The sequence below is a fragment of the Festucalex cinctus genome, chromosome 9, assembly GCF_051991245.1.
Source record: "Festucalex cinctus isolate MCC-2025b chromosome 9, RoL_Fcin_1.0, whole genome shotgun sequence".
In the NCBI taxonomy this organism is placed as follows: domain Eukaryota; kingdom Metazoa; phylum Chordata; class Actinopteri; order Syngnathiformes; family Syngnathidae; genus Festucalex; species Festucalex cinctus.
Window position 1 is genome coordinate 856,909 of NC_135419.1, and position 18,575 is coordinate 875,483.

At 41.7% G+C, this 18,575-nt stretch overlaps 1 protein-coding gene across 13 annotated transcripts in view; it reads right to left on the bottom strand.

Annotated features, from left to right (window-relative positions):
* The window catches only part of xpnpep2 (X-prolyl aminopeptidase (aminopeptidase P) 2, membrane-bound), a 93,007-nt gene that overhangs the window by 19,403 nt on the left and 55,029 nt on the right, over positions 1-18,575 (bottom strand). For 10 of the 13 annotated variants that reach the window (XM_077531268.1, XM_077531269.1, XM_077531267.1 and 7 more), the window contains 3 exons: positions 3,483-3,686; positions 593-706; positions 321-423 (listed from right to left, as the gene is read on the bottom strand). The gene's annotated coding sequence lies outside the window, so the exon portion shown is untranslated. Of the gene's footprint in view, positions 1-320; positions 424-592; positions 1,225-3,482; positions 3,687-18,575 lie in introns of those variants that run through there. The other 3 variants (XM_077531270.1, XM_077531264.1, XM_077531273.1) reach the window with 3 other exon arrangements.

Below are 18,575 nucleotides of genomic sequence, written 5' to 3' on the forward strand. Positions count from 1 at the left end.
AAAAATGACTGATTTGTTGGCTGCATTCGAAAAAGTTGCAGAGGTATTTCATATGTATTTCTCAATTTAAGTCATGGTCAAACAATTCATATATGCGTTCAAAAAGCTGCAAGCAATCTTTTTTTTTTTTTGTAACATTGTGCAGACTTACTCATCTAGATTAATGTGGGGACTTTCTATAGGAAATTTAGTTTGTAACAAGAATTTTGAGAAAATTACCAGACCTTTGGGGGCAATTTGAGGTAGAAAATCAGATTGTTATAATTGAAATTGTCCTACGAAATGTTTCATTCATTGCGATATCTCTGTTATAGACTTACCTGCAATTCTGCATTTGACTTTAATTCTGCAGCTTCTCCTAAATTCCAAGTCCAATTTCATGGATGCAAAACACGGTCCAGGATTTTAACCACCTCAACTTCCCTATACATAAAAAAAAAGGAAATATTTCAGTATTATACGATATCATTTGTATATCACTGTACAGTGGTGCCTTGAGATACAAGTTTGATTTATTATATGAACATGCACAATGTATTATTGCACATCACCCATTGAAATGAATATATATATACATAATATACATAAATACCGGGAAAAGTCAGGACAAAGCGGTGAAACGGCGCGGGAACGTGACGACACGCTGAGCTGCTGCACACCATCACGGGGAATTTCTGGCTTGTATTCGTAACCTTTGGGAAACCTGCTGATGTTATGACAACATGGGCTTGAATGTGTTGGAAAGACGTGTTCAAGCAAAGCACCTCTGGACTTACACTTAAAACCATAGATTCATCTTTCACGGAAGCGGACAGATTGCTTTATTGCGATGGCTGCGCGGCCATAAAAAGATCTCACAGATGGGCCTTGTGGTCATGGAAGTGCTTCCAGATAAATTGTATCAGGTGTCTGTGGAGCCGGGTGATGTGAATGCATTGCTTTTTAAAGAGGTGTTGAGTCACACGTGCTGATGGCCTCCATCATATATCTACGACGCAACAGCGGGGTTTAAGATTTGACTTGATTTTCAAGCTAAATGATCAGACTACGACCTGATTGTTATGGAAAAGTTGGAAGATAAATATTCCACTTTCACACTGCTTTTATAACAAATTGATGCTGAAACTACATTAGAAGCCGGAATCTTGGATTTTAATATAACGTTTTGTGGTTGATTTAAATCAGCGCTTCTCAAATAGTGCCCCCCCCCCCCCCCGCCCACCACCACCACCACCACCATCAAGGGGGCATGTTTGACCTCGGGGAACATGCTTTTTATTTTATTTATTTTATTTTATTTTTTTTACTGTCCTAGAATAAAGTGCAATTGCACCTCCACTACATTAGGGGGCAGTGGCGCTCTCATTATTGGCAGAGTGTGTGCAGGGAACATTCGCTCGGTGGTGTCGGGGTTTTGTTTGCACTGAGCATGCGCGCTTTGCACACAGCAAAGAAAAAATAATAATTCAGCACAAATCATTTTATATATTTTTGTTTTGCAAGTTAAAGTTTTTATTTTTTTCAATATTGTGCTCCTGAGTTAATGTTGGTGATCAGTTTGAATGCATTATTATTTATTGATTTTATGGACTTCTTCTTACTGGGGGGGGGCTGACAGAAAATAATCGAGAAGCACTGATTTAAACACACATTTTGTAATGATCCTTATTTTATGTTTAGTTTGGGTGTACACTTCAATTGAGGTGAAGAATATTTCAAACTGTTGCTTGTTGTGGCGTTGAATGGAGCTCATTGTCCCCATCTAGTGTTCATATCCCAAATATTTGACAGCAAACATGAAATCTGTGACTCCTCAAATATGTGAATAAATAACAACCCAATGACCTTTGCCCCAACACTCATCAACACAAAGAATCTTCCAATATATGAATTCTGCAGGTGCTGCACATGAGCAAAACAATGGCGGCATTCTTGGCTGCCCCGATGGATGTGCATGCGGCGCTCAGGTTGTCGGCGCAGCCTCCCAAGGCCTCGAGCCCGCCCGCATAGTTTCCAGGCGGCACATCCGACATCGACGCCTCACCCACAGAGAATCCGACGTATGTTTTTTTTTCGGCAGCAGGTGTGAGGTGTGTGCGGCGACGGACTTTCCAAGGATGTCGAGTCAATGGAAGACACGCGAATGTCCTTCCCCCGAACAGCTGCAAACAAAAGCAAGTGGAATGCAGGAAGACGACGCAGATGGAGCAGATACGCTCGCCTGAATAGGATCCTGAGCAGCACGCCGGAGGGCTACACGAAGCTTTTTTTTTTTTTACCGGCATGATAAATCAACACAATCGCAAGCCACAGGACGAGAAAACCCTGGAAAGGATTTGAGGGATTCAAGCGGAAGAGATCAAAATCATCTGCTCGTAACAGTTTTCCAATTGGACAATGAAGTCGAGCAAAACCTCAATTAAGTCGGTGAAAAGGCAGTCTGGGAAGGACGCGTTTGTGCAGAAATCGGTTGATGCTCCGGAGAACACGGGGCTGTTATCACGAAAGGGAACATTATGAGAGTCACGCGGCCGACAGACAGGAAGTGCGAAGCGCGTTTTAAATATCGCCATAGTAATTGAGGGAAGATGGGCCGGAGAAGCTGAAATTACACATAATCGTCTTGTCTGTCGCCTCAGCGACTTCTCGGCGAGCAACCAGGCTCATTAAAAAAAAAAAAAGAACCATCAAAACTGCATGCATAAAAGTAATGTTCTCATTATCAGTGTTTCACAACCTATATAGAAAAAAATGCTGTCTTACCAATGTGAGATTAATGAGTGATCAATGAATTAGTTGTCTGGTTCTGTACAGTAAATGGCCTGTGATTGGCTAGTGACTAATCCAGGATCGAGTCAACTGGGATTGGCTCCAACTCATCCATGATTAGAAGTGGTAGCGAAAAGGGATGGTCGATACCAGGTGTCAGTATCGGCCAATACCAGGCCTTATTTTAAGGTATCAGTACTCGTGACAGCAGCCAATAAGACACACTTTTACCATCAAGAACTAGAAATGAGGAGAACAGACCTTTGCCATTAATTTGATGCAATTTTAAGGACATATGCTATGCTATACTGGCATTTATGGACTTTTCTTTAACATTATCTGTCATTGTTTTTCGGGGGAAATTTTATGTTTAACTCATTCAATCGCCACCATTTTCACAGAAGCTACTAGAACATCTGAACTTGAATCGTGGTTGATCAGAGTTACTTAATTTGGTGGCAGGTGCGCTAACTCCTATTCATCATGAACTTGAATGTGGTTAATTCTGAACACAGCCACATCCCCTATTAGAAGAGGGTGTGCACACTTATGCAACTACATGATCTCCACTATTTATCTTTACCTCCCCCTTGAAAATATCCGAACATTTAGAAATGATTTATCTTGGTAAACTGCAAAACAAAAATGGCATTTGGACAGGGGTGTGTAGACTTTTTATATGGAATGCGTATGAGACGAGAACATTGTCTTACCTGGGGACTTGAGAGCGAACACCAACCTGGAGACTGGTTGCCATTTTGCCACTGCAGCGGCCTCAGCTGGCTTGTCAAAGTGTCTTAACGGGGCCTGTTGATGGATGACTCCATTAGCGTATTGCGCCGCATGCTGCGTCACCCTCCAGCTGCACGCGACGCTGCCGCGCTTGCTTCGCCAGCTCACGCCAGGAAGCGGCGTTGCTGTGAGGAAATGAAAACGATTCAACACAAACCAACGAACAAACGCAGAAGGACTTCCTGATGATGAGAAGCGCTTGATTGCAGCAAGTTGACGGCGAATGTGACAAACACGCTTCCTGTTGTCACGCTTCATCGCAACTTTGTGAACATGCGACACTTTTGGATTTTACGGATCTATGAGCAGGTCATTCATAAATGTGGCGGAAAATAACTAATAATTTTTTTCCCTTAAAAATCTACTGATGATGCTGGACAAAAACAGTGCTAAAAACGGATCATTCAATTCAAGCTCCTTAAATGAAATTATTAATAACTATAATTATTTTTTTTTCAGGTTTTCTGGAAAATAAAAATAAAAATAATAATAATAAAGGTGACTATAGGCCATTATTTTGGGAAGTTGACATCATTTCAATAAAAACATGCATTCTCTCTTTTAATATGAATTTGTAGTTAACGTTCTGATGATTAATGAGCATTTAAACACCCCCCCCCCCCCCCAATTTTTAGACTTCATTTTTTTTTTAAAGAAATATCTAGGATTAAGTACTAACATATTGTAATTGAAACCAATTTTGTTAACTTAAAAATAGATATAATTTATTTTGTGTTTTTACAGGGTTATAGAAGACCACACTGCCACTCCAGACCATTTGTTTATCCAAGCTAAAATTAGGTTCCTCCAACCATAACGTCAATGTGTGCGCGCGTTTCTCTTGTGCTTGTGTATACAAAATAATACACATAAGCCGATGCATCGCCACAATCATTGAAATTAGGTGATGAAAAATGGATCGCTCGTCATTAAATCTATCACAGCCAGTCGGCAAAGAACACACTCATGTTAAACCTTGTATAGACTTTTTTTTAATTTTTTTTTTTTTATGTCCGATTAAAGGCGGGCAATTTCATCGTTTGACTTTTTTGGACAAAGAAAACAGAACATTAGCTGAACTTCCTGAACAGTTCGGCAGTGAAGTGAAAAATGAAGCGTGAACCAACGAATGTGGGTCAGGAGACTCATGCATCACACCTCGCTGCACCGCTCGCACGCCTAAAACAACACTTTTAATCCATTCCTTTACGCTAATTTAACAACGGAAACATGTAAATTAAGATGAGGTCACCCGGGAAGATACGCACGTCGCTTTTGCTGGTAGGCTAACGGCTTTTGTGTTAAATTTTCTTGACAATATGTTCTATGCTGCCGCACTCGTCTAAGCACGGTTTTCCGATTAATATTGCATTTGTGTAACATGAATAAAGGAGTAAAATGCACCTGTTTTTATCTGTCTCGGGTCAAGTTTATTTCACATGTCCACAGTTGACAAATAGCGACGACATCCCCTGGCAAAAAAAAAAAAAAAAAAAAAAAAAAAAAAAAAAAAAAAACCTTGAGAAGGGGCCACAGATGTGGTAATCCCCTTCCAGGATGACCAGGCTGCAATGGATGCCGAATGGGCAACAATTGACATAGTTTATGATACTAAACATTAGTCACTTTGGTTAATAGTACATTTATCAAGTTTTAGAGAGATGCTCGTAAACAGATGCCGATGACGAGCGGGACCGACAATCAACATCTTGGTTTTATCTGGGTTAATAAGCAAAAAAAAAAAAGAAACAATATCCATTGTTTAATGTCGACGAGGCACGCCTCCAGATTACTGCAGTTTTGCGGATTTGTTATTTCTTTGGGCAAATATAATTGAGTATCGTCAGCATACCAGTGAAAGTTTGTTATATTTACGTATGATATCGCCAAGCGGAAACATAAAAATGTTAAACAAGAGGGCCAAGCACCGACCCCTGTGGGACTCCACAAGTAACGTTACAGAGCTCAGAGGTCATTTTTGGGTTGACTGTTAAGCAAAAATCATGTAAAACATGATTCAAAAGCAGTCGGGCAGCAAGCGCCAGCTAATGGGCCGCAAAATTATTTAAAATGTTTAATAAAGCAAGCTAGCATTGGCATGCTAAGCTAACATAACATTAGCATTAGCATGCTAACTTAACATTAGAATTCTAACTTAGCATTAGCATTAACATGCCAAGTTAGCATTAGCATTAATATGCTAACCTGCTAAATGCTAAAGTGTTAGCATGCTAATTTAGCATTGGCTTGCTAAGCCAGCATTAGCATTAGCAGCAGTCACATAATTATACATCTAAACAGGGGGCTTAACAAGTTTAGCACAGACACTAAGACAACATGTCTGGAACAGTGTTGCTATTTTCCTTTTTTTTTTTTTTACAAGCCAACGTACACTTACATTGATTTTTAAGCTGTCATTTTAAGGGGGAAGTCACTAAACCTCATTCACACACAAAAATGGATTTGTGGGGGTGCAGGAAAGGAAATGCACATTTGTGACAATCCTCTTAAGTTTCCCCGCCGTGGAATGTGTCACGTTTACGCTCAGTTACACGCTGCCGTGCGGATGATTCAGCCGCAGACGAAAATACATGAGAAAGTCGGCCTCGCTGAAGCCCGCTTAATTGCCGGGCACCTGTTTTCTGCTCTGCACAGACAGTATCTTCCCACAAATTCATGCAAGAAATCTCACAAGATTGAGACAAAAAAAAGGGGAAAATCCTGGATTATTCTCATCCTGCTTGGGGACTGGCGACACAGATGGGAGTCCAGCAGACCTGTGATGGCTTCCATATGTCACCCGGCCCTTGAGAACGTGTGCACTTTTTCAAATGTTTTTCTTTCAATCTCTCATCTCTCGCTCTGTTTAGCTCTTTAAACAGCTCCGAGCTGGATGGGGAGGGGGCCGGAGGGGGCGAGGTTGGCGTGGGTCAAACGTGATGGCGATTAATTTTAGCAAAAAAAAAAAAATTGGACTCGACCCGGTGCCGACACCTTTTACTCTGAATGATCATTCAGAGGTTAAAGACGGGCCCCGTTTTACGGGCAAAAAGCTGACAGGAGACAATTTGTATGTTTTGTAGCACCCTGCGTGTTTACTGGGGTCTCCAAATTGGAGCCATGCTGACATTTCTCACCATAACTCCTTCCTAAATTGACCATTGTGATCTTGAGGGTACATTTATGCGACAACAGACATTATTCTAAAAGGTCTCCCAATTAAACTGGCAAAAAAGCAACAACAACAACAACAACAAAAAAATGACTACTATCAATGTAATATCTTTGCCAGGCCACTTGGAGCAGTAAGCAGAGTGACCAGCAACAAATCCAGTAGTGTCTTTATTGGAGACTTTGAGACTCTTTCCAGAGATGTTCACCACTCCGTGTGTCCAGACTACAAATAAATACAATATTATTTATAATATTCTCATTTACACAAACATTGTTTGCAAAAATGCAGTCAATCAGCAAACAGAAAGTGTGGGACCCAATGACACGACTTCGCATGGTAAGGACCAACCAGTCGGAAGCTGGGAAAGCTCACTTGGAAACGACAAGTTTGCCCTCGTCTTGAGTGACACGCGAGAGCGCTAATATTCCCCGTCTGATTCTAATCCCTGCGGTGGCGCTCATTAGCCAGGCATCCCGGTTGAACCCTGGCTGGGACCTCAGCTGCCACTCAACACGCTTTTTTCTTCAAACAAAAAAGGGCATCAGGGAGAAATAATCCTGCTCTCGCTCTTTTTTTTTTTTTTTTTTTTTTTTTTTTTTTTTTTTTTCTTCTAGAGTTTACAAGCTGCCCGCTTTTAGTTTTTGGGCAGACATTTGCATGCAAACATTTGCACAATGTGTCAAAATGTTGCCTAAATACAACAAAGCATCTGTGAAAAGAGGAAATACATCATTTTAATGAATATTTATTATGACATTCTTAACTCGAAACACTCTTATTTCAAATCACCTTTTCCAGCCTCCACCTAAAAACAACAAAATGGTTTTAATGCGTATCTTAGAAAATAAAATAAATGAATTATAGTAAATTATACTTTACAAAAGTATACACAGTCATAACATAATTAAATAGACCTAAAAAGAATAAAACACTTCATTGAGATGTCTCAACTGCTCTCAGCCCGCACTAAAAATAGACATTCTTTGCAGAGGATAAAGAATATGTGACTGCAAGTATACTATTATATTAACCAGGTCCAACCTGGCTTTCTGATAATGTCAACTTTCTCGCAACTGTTACTATAACAACCATGTTGTTGGTGCAAATCCGTTCCCATGTGTGGTAAATCAGGTGCAAATTTGCTCCAAGCTAATTATAATTAGGTAATTATAAATGAATCCTAAATTTGGTCTGTTGTTTGTATTTGAATCTCTATTGCAGAGTGACTGTTTTGGTTTTAAGAGCTGACTGGTTAAAAAAAAAAAAAAAAAAAAAGCCTATAAAATGACACTGGCCGCTTGGAAGCACACAGCTGCCAACGTGATTTACGGCGTGCCGGCTTTTCCTGAGGGTGACAAGGGAGACAGCGAGGAAGAGTGATTCGCCCCCTTTTTTAGGGTCCTCTCATAAAAAAGGTTGAGTGATGAGACCCGACTGATCTTATAACATTCCTTTGTTGTTTGGCTAACAAAGACAAATAGAAAACGATACGCCGCTTGTGCTAACTCGCTAGCGTCACCAAAAAACTCACAACCGCTCGCTGTCCTGTCCGTCTTTCGCGACATTTTCGTGGGAGAAGACCGTAAGTTACAATGCTTGTAATTGAAAGCAACAATATTCATTCATTTGATCTTAAAACAACAGCTTCAGCATGGAATAAAGAGATTAGCATCTAGGTTGTTGCCATGGTGACACCCCCAACACACACACACACACACACACACACACAGACCCGAACTTGAGAGGCAAATTCAAAACCTCACAACTGAGGCAGACATGCTAACCATTAGCTTACTGTGCTGCCCCAAAACGTGACATACGCTATTCACAGACGAGGTGCCTTCCTCTTACACATTCTGACCAGACGTATTACTTCAATTCTTAAGGCATGTGCAGACCAGCTCGCAGAGGTTTTCGCCACCATCTTTGACCTCTCACTACTGCAGTCTTTCGCCCGCTCCTGCTTTAAATCAACCGCTATTGCCCCAGTACCTACAGAGGAACATAGTGAGCTGCTTGAAAGACTGGCACTGCTATTGATGCTTTCTGTGGATTTCATATCGACACTCTGCTGCTTTAGCGTAGTAGAAGAAGAACATTTCACAGTAGAAGAAGAGTGTCTTTTGAGAATCAGATCATGGATTTCACGAAATCCAAGAGAACATCAGCAGCCTCTATATTGATGGAGAGGGTGGAAATCTTCAAGTTCCTCTGAGTTCATATCTCGGCAGACTTTACCTAGTCCACAGGTGGGGATATAATCAATCAATCAATCAATCAATCAATCAATCAATCCATCCATCCATTTTCTTGACCGCTTATTGCTCGCAAGGGTCTTGGGGGTTGCTGGAGCCTATCTCAGCTGGCTTTGGGCAGTCGGCAGGGTACACGCTGGACTGGTCGCCAGCCAATCGCAGGACACACAGAGAAGAACAATGCATGTCTTTGGAATGTGGGAGGAGACCGGAGCACCCGAAGAAGACCCACGCAGGCACGGGGAGAACATGCAAATCCACCCAGGAAGGCCGGAGCCTGGACTCAAACCTGAGTCCCCAGAACTGGGAGACGGACGTGCTAACAACTCGTCCACCGTGCCGCCTTGGGGATATCATGTCAAAGAAAATCCATGGAAAACCTCAGAGTGGGCGACTACACAATCCTCAGAGACACCTACACTGGCAGACTGGCGGACACTCACTTTTCTCCTTCTTCCTTCTAGAAAATGTCTAAAATCATGAGGCTTCAAAATAGCTTCGACCATCAAGCTGTGGAAAGCATCTGCCCTTCACCCCACAGTAAGATCAATTGATGTCAAATCTAATCCGTGACAACAGGCAACTGAAATCAAACCCGTCAAAAAAATCAGAGCTGCAATAAAAAACGCTGCAATTGCAACATGACTTCACATTCAAGCGTTTGCCGCCTGGCAAACAGATGGCGGCCTCTGACACCGACAGTCCGACACCCACTCCGAACGGCCAGATCCTGGACCAGGCCTCCGCCGAGCACTCTGCGAGCTCGCAGCACCTCTCAATCCCCAACAAGCGATCTTCTCCGGAGCCATCAGCAGATTAGGGGACACACATGAGTGAAACCGACTGGACAGCTGAGCCTCATTACGCGTCCTCTTCGACTACCAGTCCGTTTGTGCTCAGTGGAAGTTTTGGGTCTGGGACAATGGTACAGATGACAGGGGAGACGACCCCCATGAGAGCCCTTAAGGAGCTGAAACTAAGGGAGGCCCACTTGCTCACTCTTTGGATTCAAACCATTAGACAATTAACTGGCTAAGAGGGATCAATTGGCTGGTGGATTAAAAGCCAATTGGAAATGCTGATTTACTTTAGATTAGATCAAGATTACAAAGTGAACATTATGTTCTCAAACTTGTTGCATCCTTACATTTGGATGAGAATTAAAAATGTGCAAAAATAACACGATTGGATTGTTTTTTTTTTTCTAACATACCTGTTTGGTTTTATTACAAAGTGTTACGTACTGTTACCTAATAATTGCTAGGAATTGGCTCGTGGTATAAAGTTTTGTTTTCATCTGTGTTTGTATGTTTTCAAAAGATTTTAAGAATGTTTTGCAACTGCCCAATACAGTAGAACGTGAAACAAAATCAGTTTTTCTTGGCCTCCAAGATCAGGGGTTGTCGTTAATATTTGTCAACTGTGGGTGTGTGAAGACTTTTGAGACTCTTTTGTGATTAAGGGCTATACAAATAAACTTGACTTGAAAAGACTGTCCTAATTTGATGTCGTCACAATCCACATAACGTTTTTCAACACACTTTGCTGAGGTCCATGAAGTGGGCCTGTTATGGTTCGCTGTGTCTCACTCTTCTATGATTTCTGATGAAAAAAACATGCCCAGGAGGCATTCTCGAAAAAGAACTAATTATAAGGAAAAAGGTCAAATAAGGGACAAACGATAAAACGGAGATAAACAATTCAACTGGCCCGGGCTCTCACGGGAACCAGAAGCGACAGCCAATTTTTTTTTTCCCATAGACACGTAACAATTAATGATGGCCTGTCAAATGTTAAGCTCAATTGGAGAAATTCATACGGTGGAACAACGGGCGGAGTCATTCACCTTTTCCCATCCCCAGATAAAAGTCGCTGGGATCTGGACTTCTTCACGAGACTGGAGACAATTTTGTGTGGACAAGACCAGGTACTTTTTCCTGTTAAAAAACATCTCATACCATTATATATATTTGTGATTAAAAACCCTCTGATAAGGCAAAGAAACCGGTTATTGTGATAATGTTGACTTTGAGGTCGAATCTCAACTTCTCGACCAAGGGCAGTTATAGATGGTTGAACAGTTACAAAATGAATACAAGTTCAAATGTTTCTCAAAATATTAACATAAGATAAACTTCAAAAAAGGCACTAGCGGCTTTTTCTTTTAGAATAAGTACTGCAACAAAAAGCCAAAGGAAAAGCAAAACACACATGCTGGACTGAGGTGTCGTGAAGTAAACAGTCCTAGTGGGACAAACATTTCGCCGCCATAGCGAGCATCGCTGTGTGTCTCCCTCTCAGTCGGAACACCCCCAGAAACGCTGATTCTTTTGATCCCGGTTGTTTTTTCGTTCCATTCTTTTGATGCAAAAGCGTCCCTGCGTGCCTTGAATGGAGTTATATAAATCTCTCTCTCTCTTTTTTTTTAATTATCAAAGAAAACATACGTACATGAGATAAAAAAAACAAACAAAAAACAAACTGTAGGCACCAAATTCCCTTACAGCGAGCGCTTATGGAGAGAATTATCGTAATATTTTCAGAGAAGTATGCATGATTAAAGATGTCTACATAAATTTTGAGTGCAGCTCTTGAACATCATAAGCTGGTTTCATTATCCAAATAAAAAAAAATACATAGAGAGCATTTGAGAGAAAAATAGGCCATCGTAGTGGCATAGTCGCTTAATTAAAATCGGCAATAACCTCATGCAACATTTATTAGCATAGTCCCTTGTAATGTGTCTCTTATTAGGCTCTCTCGAAGATCATTTATTCAGATACTTTTATTTTTCTCGGTTCAATTGAATTAGCAGAATGTTTTAAATAAACAAGATGTAATTGTGTAAAAAGAGTATGATGAAAACAAAATTAGCATTGGGGCAGTTTGTAATCAGGTAAACTCTCGCTAAAATACTTGCTCACAAAATCTGTGATCGCTCATCTAAGCAATGCTAATGAGGGAGACATTATAAGGATTTCTGTTTTTGAAGAGTATTTTTCCCAAAAATTGTATTCATGTTCTGTATCATACAATTTTATGGGTGTCGTATGTAGCGGTTCTATAGAGAGAGCAATTGCGGCAGGTTATGTTAGTGTGCTTTTGTGCTCTGCGAGGCCTCTTCCAGTTCAACAAGGACGTAAATGAGGCATGTCATCACACTTGTGCGACAGCACCAGACAGACGGTCTCTGCTACTTCCCGTGCAAGGACTTTAATATTTCCCATCTTTCTCATCATCAGCACTTTTCGTCTGAGGGGCAGGAAGTCACATGACACAACTTCAGGCCACCTAAAAGCTAATAGATTTTTGTACCTGAGGAGACGCCCTCAACACCAACGAGCCTCCCACAAAAACTCCGCGAGGAATATTATTCCAGCTTGGATTTCGTGAGTCTTCCTCTTTCAAATTTGACTGCAATTGTGGGGGAAACAATCACTTAGACAATCAAACTGGTCATACAGAAAAGCCTCAGTTAAGGCAGATTATGAAAATGGCTTGAATTGGACGCGGGGTTAATCCTCTGTTCTGCCGGAAATCCTGTTTAGTGAAAATGGCCAATTATGTTAACTGCAAGTTTGATTGACGACCGCTTTACAGTTCATTTTACGAACGGCTAATACGACTAGTACTTTTGTGGGTCAGTTAATCCTGTTTGTCTGAATTCAACATTTATCCTCTTATCCTAAAAATAAGCAGGTAGTAGTAAGAAGAAGAATGCTTCTACTAGAAGGGCATTCGGCGAGCACATTGCTCAATTGAGGCCAGTAAAATAAAAATTTTAAAAAATGGAGTGAAAGAAAACTACCTCAAAATGTAACCTTCCCTGGCTGCACTTCCATCTGACGCTGCCAAGATAAGCATTTTTTTTTTTTTTCCCCCTTCGGCGGGACAGCCAAGTGGGCAAAAGAAGCATGAAAATCTATCAACTCCTTTCATAAGCTTGCATGTCAACCATGCGGATGTCAGACGGTGCTTCAAATTAATTATGCTACCACAGACATTTGACTGCTCTTTGATCGGCATGACATGCAGAATGAATTGCATTCACAAACCTAAAAAAAAAAAAAAACAGACATCAAACCTCAAAGGCTCAAGATGTGTAAGCGTTTTGCAGGCCTAAAAGTAAACGCTGGTTCTTGGGTCATATCGAAGCTACACAACAAATGCACAGCGATCTGTTCTCAACTTTTTTAATTACTGTGTGTCCGTGGTGCATAATTTATCCTTATCCAACGAACAACAACGATCAACGTTTACCGGCAAAAAATGCATGAAGCGCCTCTTGCTGTTCAACATTCAAAAAGGAAACGCTGAGTAACTCTGCGAGAACAGAATTAATTGCAGCGTCCATTCGTCCATCTTTGGTTTGTTTGTTTCCCATGGTGTCAGCACTTCCTGGTTTCGTCACAGCTGCATCTCCCGCCCCCAAACACAATGTTGCTCTGCGATTGGTCCGAACCACCAATGGTGAAAATCAACGGGGTCGGCACAAGATATATTCTCGGGAGTTTGTGAAATCACAAATAGCGTGAGAATTCCGCTTGCAGAACAAGGTTAGAACTGGATCTGATACACGTGGAATTCTTTTGTCCATATTGTTATGTTACATATTACATATTACAAAAGTGGAGCAAAGTCAGACTCCAGATCTGTGTCGTGATCTTGATTATTTAAAAATAAATAAATAAATAAATAAAAAACACTCGGATCATTCCAATGCTACACATTCTAAACGATTGGCACCATTTGGTGGTTGCGCTGGACATGAACCTAACAAAAACACAGGTAAAAACGTGACCTCCAGCGTTGGCCGAGGTAAACAGGAGCCCAACACGCTCATCAGCAGTCTGCATAAATCTTGCATGTATACGTTAACATGAGTAATTCATATTCATGGCTGCCACTTTCACTTCTCACTTGACGCTTGAACCTTCTCAGACTGGCTCGCTGCGGTGCAAATATCGCAAAAGCCCCGCGAGTGCCATTTTACTTTCCTCTGGACCTTGACTGGAGTCCCTGCAGTGTCTAATGTCTCCGCGTGTTGACTGTCATGCCACCCGCGAGCGCCATCCCTCCTCAAAACCATCAGCAGACCACCAAAGGTGACCTTGTCAACTAAAATCTCACTCCTGGATCACAAAGAGCAAATTGAGAAAATGCAGTTGAGAGGTGGTCAGAGATGTCAAGGCCTTCCACACGATCAGAAGTGCTCATCTGCGTTTAATAATCAGCATATCGTTGTGTTTTCTATTTTTGTAATCAGATTTAGCAAACTGCTCCATAATTTAGCACTGAGGGTGATATTAAGTTCCTCCTAAAGGCCCACGTACGAATTACGCAGCCCTTCAATGAGAAAATGCGCCATTCTAAAAGAGAAAAGTCAGCGTTGAGAGGCGGTGATGATCCCCGCCTGTCATCGTCTATATGCGAACGCAAGATCCGAAATGTTGCAATGCGCGTTCCATTTTACAACACACGCAGCCCACAAGGGACAAACCTTACGCGGCCAAGACAAAAAGATAAATAGAGGAGTTGTCACGATGCAAAGAATGGCGTCCACCGTAAAGCACTCCGCTGTAGCAAAAACCAAAAGGTGTCAGGAAGACACATGCGCTGCAAGATGATAAATGGTTCATCAAAGTGTCAGCACATCTGCTGAGAGTCAACAACTCAAACGCGCGGTGAAATATGTTGCCTGCTAATGGATTGAACAGCGAAACGCTGCCCCATAAAATGCTTTTATTTTTGTTTTACTTTATGAGAAATATACGTGAATCTTTCCCACTTCCTTTAATTTGAACACTAAAGGAACTGATTTCAGTATGTTACAGTTTAGTTACACTGTAAAGTGCATCGTAATCAACATTTAGTGAATAAGAAAGAACGTGATTATTTGATGTTGGCATAAAAATGACGTTTATTTTCTACTTCTGCTGTTTAAGTTAGAATGGAATCTCTCCTCTCCTCATAGCTTCCTGGCTGACTACTACAAGGACTCGCAACAAACATATCCAGTAAGGAAGCGAATCCCCACTTGAATCATGAGGGAATAGCTAATCTCATCCCACAATCAGACCAGAAAACTAAAATCGGGTGTAGGTGGTAAGAAAATCATTATTTTTGACTCTTTTTGAAGCAGATGAGTCCCTTAAAGTGGAAGTCAACCTTAAACATCCATCCATCCATTTTCTGAAACGCTTACTCCTCACAAGGGTCGCGGGGAGTGCTGGAGCCTATCCCAGCTGGCTATGGGCAGTAGGCGGGGTACACCCTGAACTGCTTGCCCTGCAGAACCGCAGAACCTTAAACATTTCTTGACAATAATATATGTGACCTCATTCGTCCATACATGACATTCTGATTCATATTACATTTGTGGAATATGAGTTAAGCAGCAAAATCCAGCCATTTTTATCCATCTCAGGGGGCGGCCATTTTGCCACTTGCTGCCGACTGAAGATGACATCACAGGGCTCAGGCAACGACCAATCAGAGCTGACTTGTTTTCTGAAGCTGTGCTGTGATTGGTTGTTACCTGAGCAACGTTGATGTCATCTTCAGTCGACGGCAAGTGGTAACATGGCCGCCCCCTGGTCATGTGACGTTTGTGTGCTGAGTCGTTATTGGTCATTCGTTGACACCTGAGCAACTGTGTTTTTAGTCGGGGGGGAAAAAATGGCCGCCGCCGAGATGGATAAAAACAGCTGGATTTTGCTGCTTAACTCATATTCCACCAATAGAACATATTATTGTCATAATAAATAAATAAATAATGAGTTGACGTACAAGAATGGACACAATTTTTCAACATTTGTTTGCACCATTTGTTTTTTTGTCTTTTTGCCACGATTCCCTTCAACTCAGAAAGAATAAATGTCTATTGGTGTGAAATATTGCCTTCCATATTCCACTGAATGCCATACTAGCATAATGAAATGTCCAGTGATCGTTTTGATGCAAGATAAGAAGCAAAATCAGATATTTTGAAGATATATTCACGACAACGGCATTCAATCTCCTTCATAACCAGGTTGCGTCCAGTAAACGTGAATTCTCCAGAAGGTTGCAATCCTTCCCACTGGCTTTCAGAGACTGACGGTGATGAACAAAGCAGCTGTCCCGTGCGCCATGCGCGGAAGTGGACGTGCCTCTGCCTGGCCTCCCTCCCCAATCTCCCGCTTGGTTCATGTGTGTGCTCGTAAGGAACACGGTCATTTCGTTCCGATGTCACATGGCGGCACTTTGCCGTCTTATCCGTCTCCGCTCTCCTGAGAGCTCGCAAGCTCGATATGCCGTCAAAACAGTGGAGGACAGGGCATAAGTTATGGACTGCAAGCGCCCAGCGACTGGAGAAAACATGATGGCTGCTTGTTGTTTTACATCAAGCAGCTGCACTCCAAGCCGAAAGATAAATGTTTTTAAGAGCGGTTTATTCATTAGCTCAACAGCGCAATGAAAATCGCAGCTTCACCACATTTTCTTGTCCTATTTTGTACTTCTAATTGGATTTTTAAGAAACCATCACATGCGAGGAAAAGCAACCAATCAGGGACACAAATGTGTGACTGATGAGGTGTCAATCATCCTCGCACACTTGCAGGCACACCCCCGCGGCCTCGCACCATTATGCGGCGGTTCCGAGTTCCGTTGTGCTTGAGGAGCTTTGCTCAAACGATCAGTTAGCAACAAACATGAAGAAGAAAGAATTGGACAGATGCTGAGACCTTGGCAAGTAGCAACATCATAGATTTTTCCTTGAATTTCTCCATCGAATTTTCTTTCTTTGTTTTTTTTTTTTTTTTTTTTTTTAAGAGCTCAGAATTGTTCATTCGGTAGTCTTACCGATTCAACGTCTTATCATCATTGCCCTTTTTTTTTTTTTTTTTCTCCATCAAATTTTCTATTTGCAGTTTGACGCCAGCCGACTGGGACCGGCTCACTAATTGGCGCCTGAGCAACGACAGCTCCAAACGATGCTCCGGGGAAGGCTTGCTATCGAAATGTCGTCGGTGCGTAGTCGTCATTAGGATCTTTCCACTGCCGTAAACAGTACTTGTTGATGCCGTCATGGCATCCATTTCAATAGCAAGAGACTCTCTCTCTCTCTTTTTCTCTCAGTTCTCAGGTGGATTTCATTGTGATTGCCTGCGTTGTTCCTTTCCTTTCCCACAGAGCAGCGTTGTTGTTCAAAGTGGGTCAAGGTTGTGTTTTAGTCCACACGATGTCTTTTTTTCCCAGTCTATCAGTAGACGACACGTAAATTATAGAATGGAGGACATTATTCCTGCTGTATCCTTTAACTTGTCCTGTTCAAAATGTTTCATTTGAAACGTATCCTTGAGTTTCAGTAAATATTAACAGTGAAGTGCAGAAAACTACAACCGCACTTTAAATCCATACCTCAATCTAAACCATTAGGTCATGCAAATGTACATAATGTTGTGGCACTGGCCACAACATTATGTTGTATGTCAATTGCGGGCCTACTTAGGAACAGTTTATAGGTTGATACGCTAACCACTACCTGCCACGTTGCCTCAATGATAGCATTTGCTGAAAAACAAAAACAACACAGTTATGCGCACCAAATGTACCACAATAAATAATCTTGAGATCTTGACAGCGTCAAGGCCCAAGTTCTGCACATATGACAAATATTGGTCTGACAGCTGGTTTTGGCAGAAGTTGCCATCCCACTTGTGTGAGCACAAACAGTGTTGATCGCAAAAAAAAATAATCAGATTCAACCACATGTGCAACACTCCACAGGTTGAGCGTGCAAACGAAAACAGACGAAAGGAGTCCAAACAGCCTGTCAAACATTTATATTGTGCCGCCTCTTGAGATGTTTGGAGTCCAACTTGTAGAAAATTAACTCTGAAATCAGATCCCACCAGCGTATGTCGAGCTCTGTTGAGGTCGAGTGCAGCATGTGAGGGTGCGGAAAGCCGTGTGGTCCGTGAATCACCGCTGCTCGACATCATTTTGTGATAAAGACCCTCAAAAGTTCTCACAGTTGGTAGCAGGAGAATGCTGAGGAAACACGGAGGCCTTGGAAGGACACCAGACGTTTCATGCATAACAGTGTTGTTATACAGCGATACATGCTGTCATATGAGATGAAAAAAACATGACCTGAGAGCAGATCATCAGCTTTAAGAGGACTCAGCTTGGATGTGTTTTGTGAGTTGGATTGTACTCAAACGCATGCATGATCGGGGGTGTAAGGCAATGTCCAATTGCCCACATCACATGGGACCACAGCAAGTCCATTTTTGCTTCCACAATGTGTACTTCCACCACCCTGATTTTGATGAGAATGAGGGGAGCCGCTTCATTTGGCTGAGTGCCGGCTGAATTCCATCCACAACAGCACAAAATGCCGTATTATATCTGCGCTAAATACAGTACCAAAAGAATGTAACTTCACCCATGTACACAATTAGACTGTGTGCTTTGTGCTAGACATGCGCTTGCCATGAAAATTGGGCCCTCAGACTCTATTAATCGTCATATTAATTTGATCAGACATTGTTAAATTAGGCTCAGTTTTACTATAATTTCAATCACGCTTGTCAAGT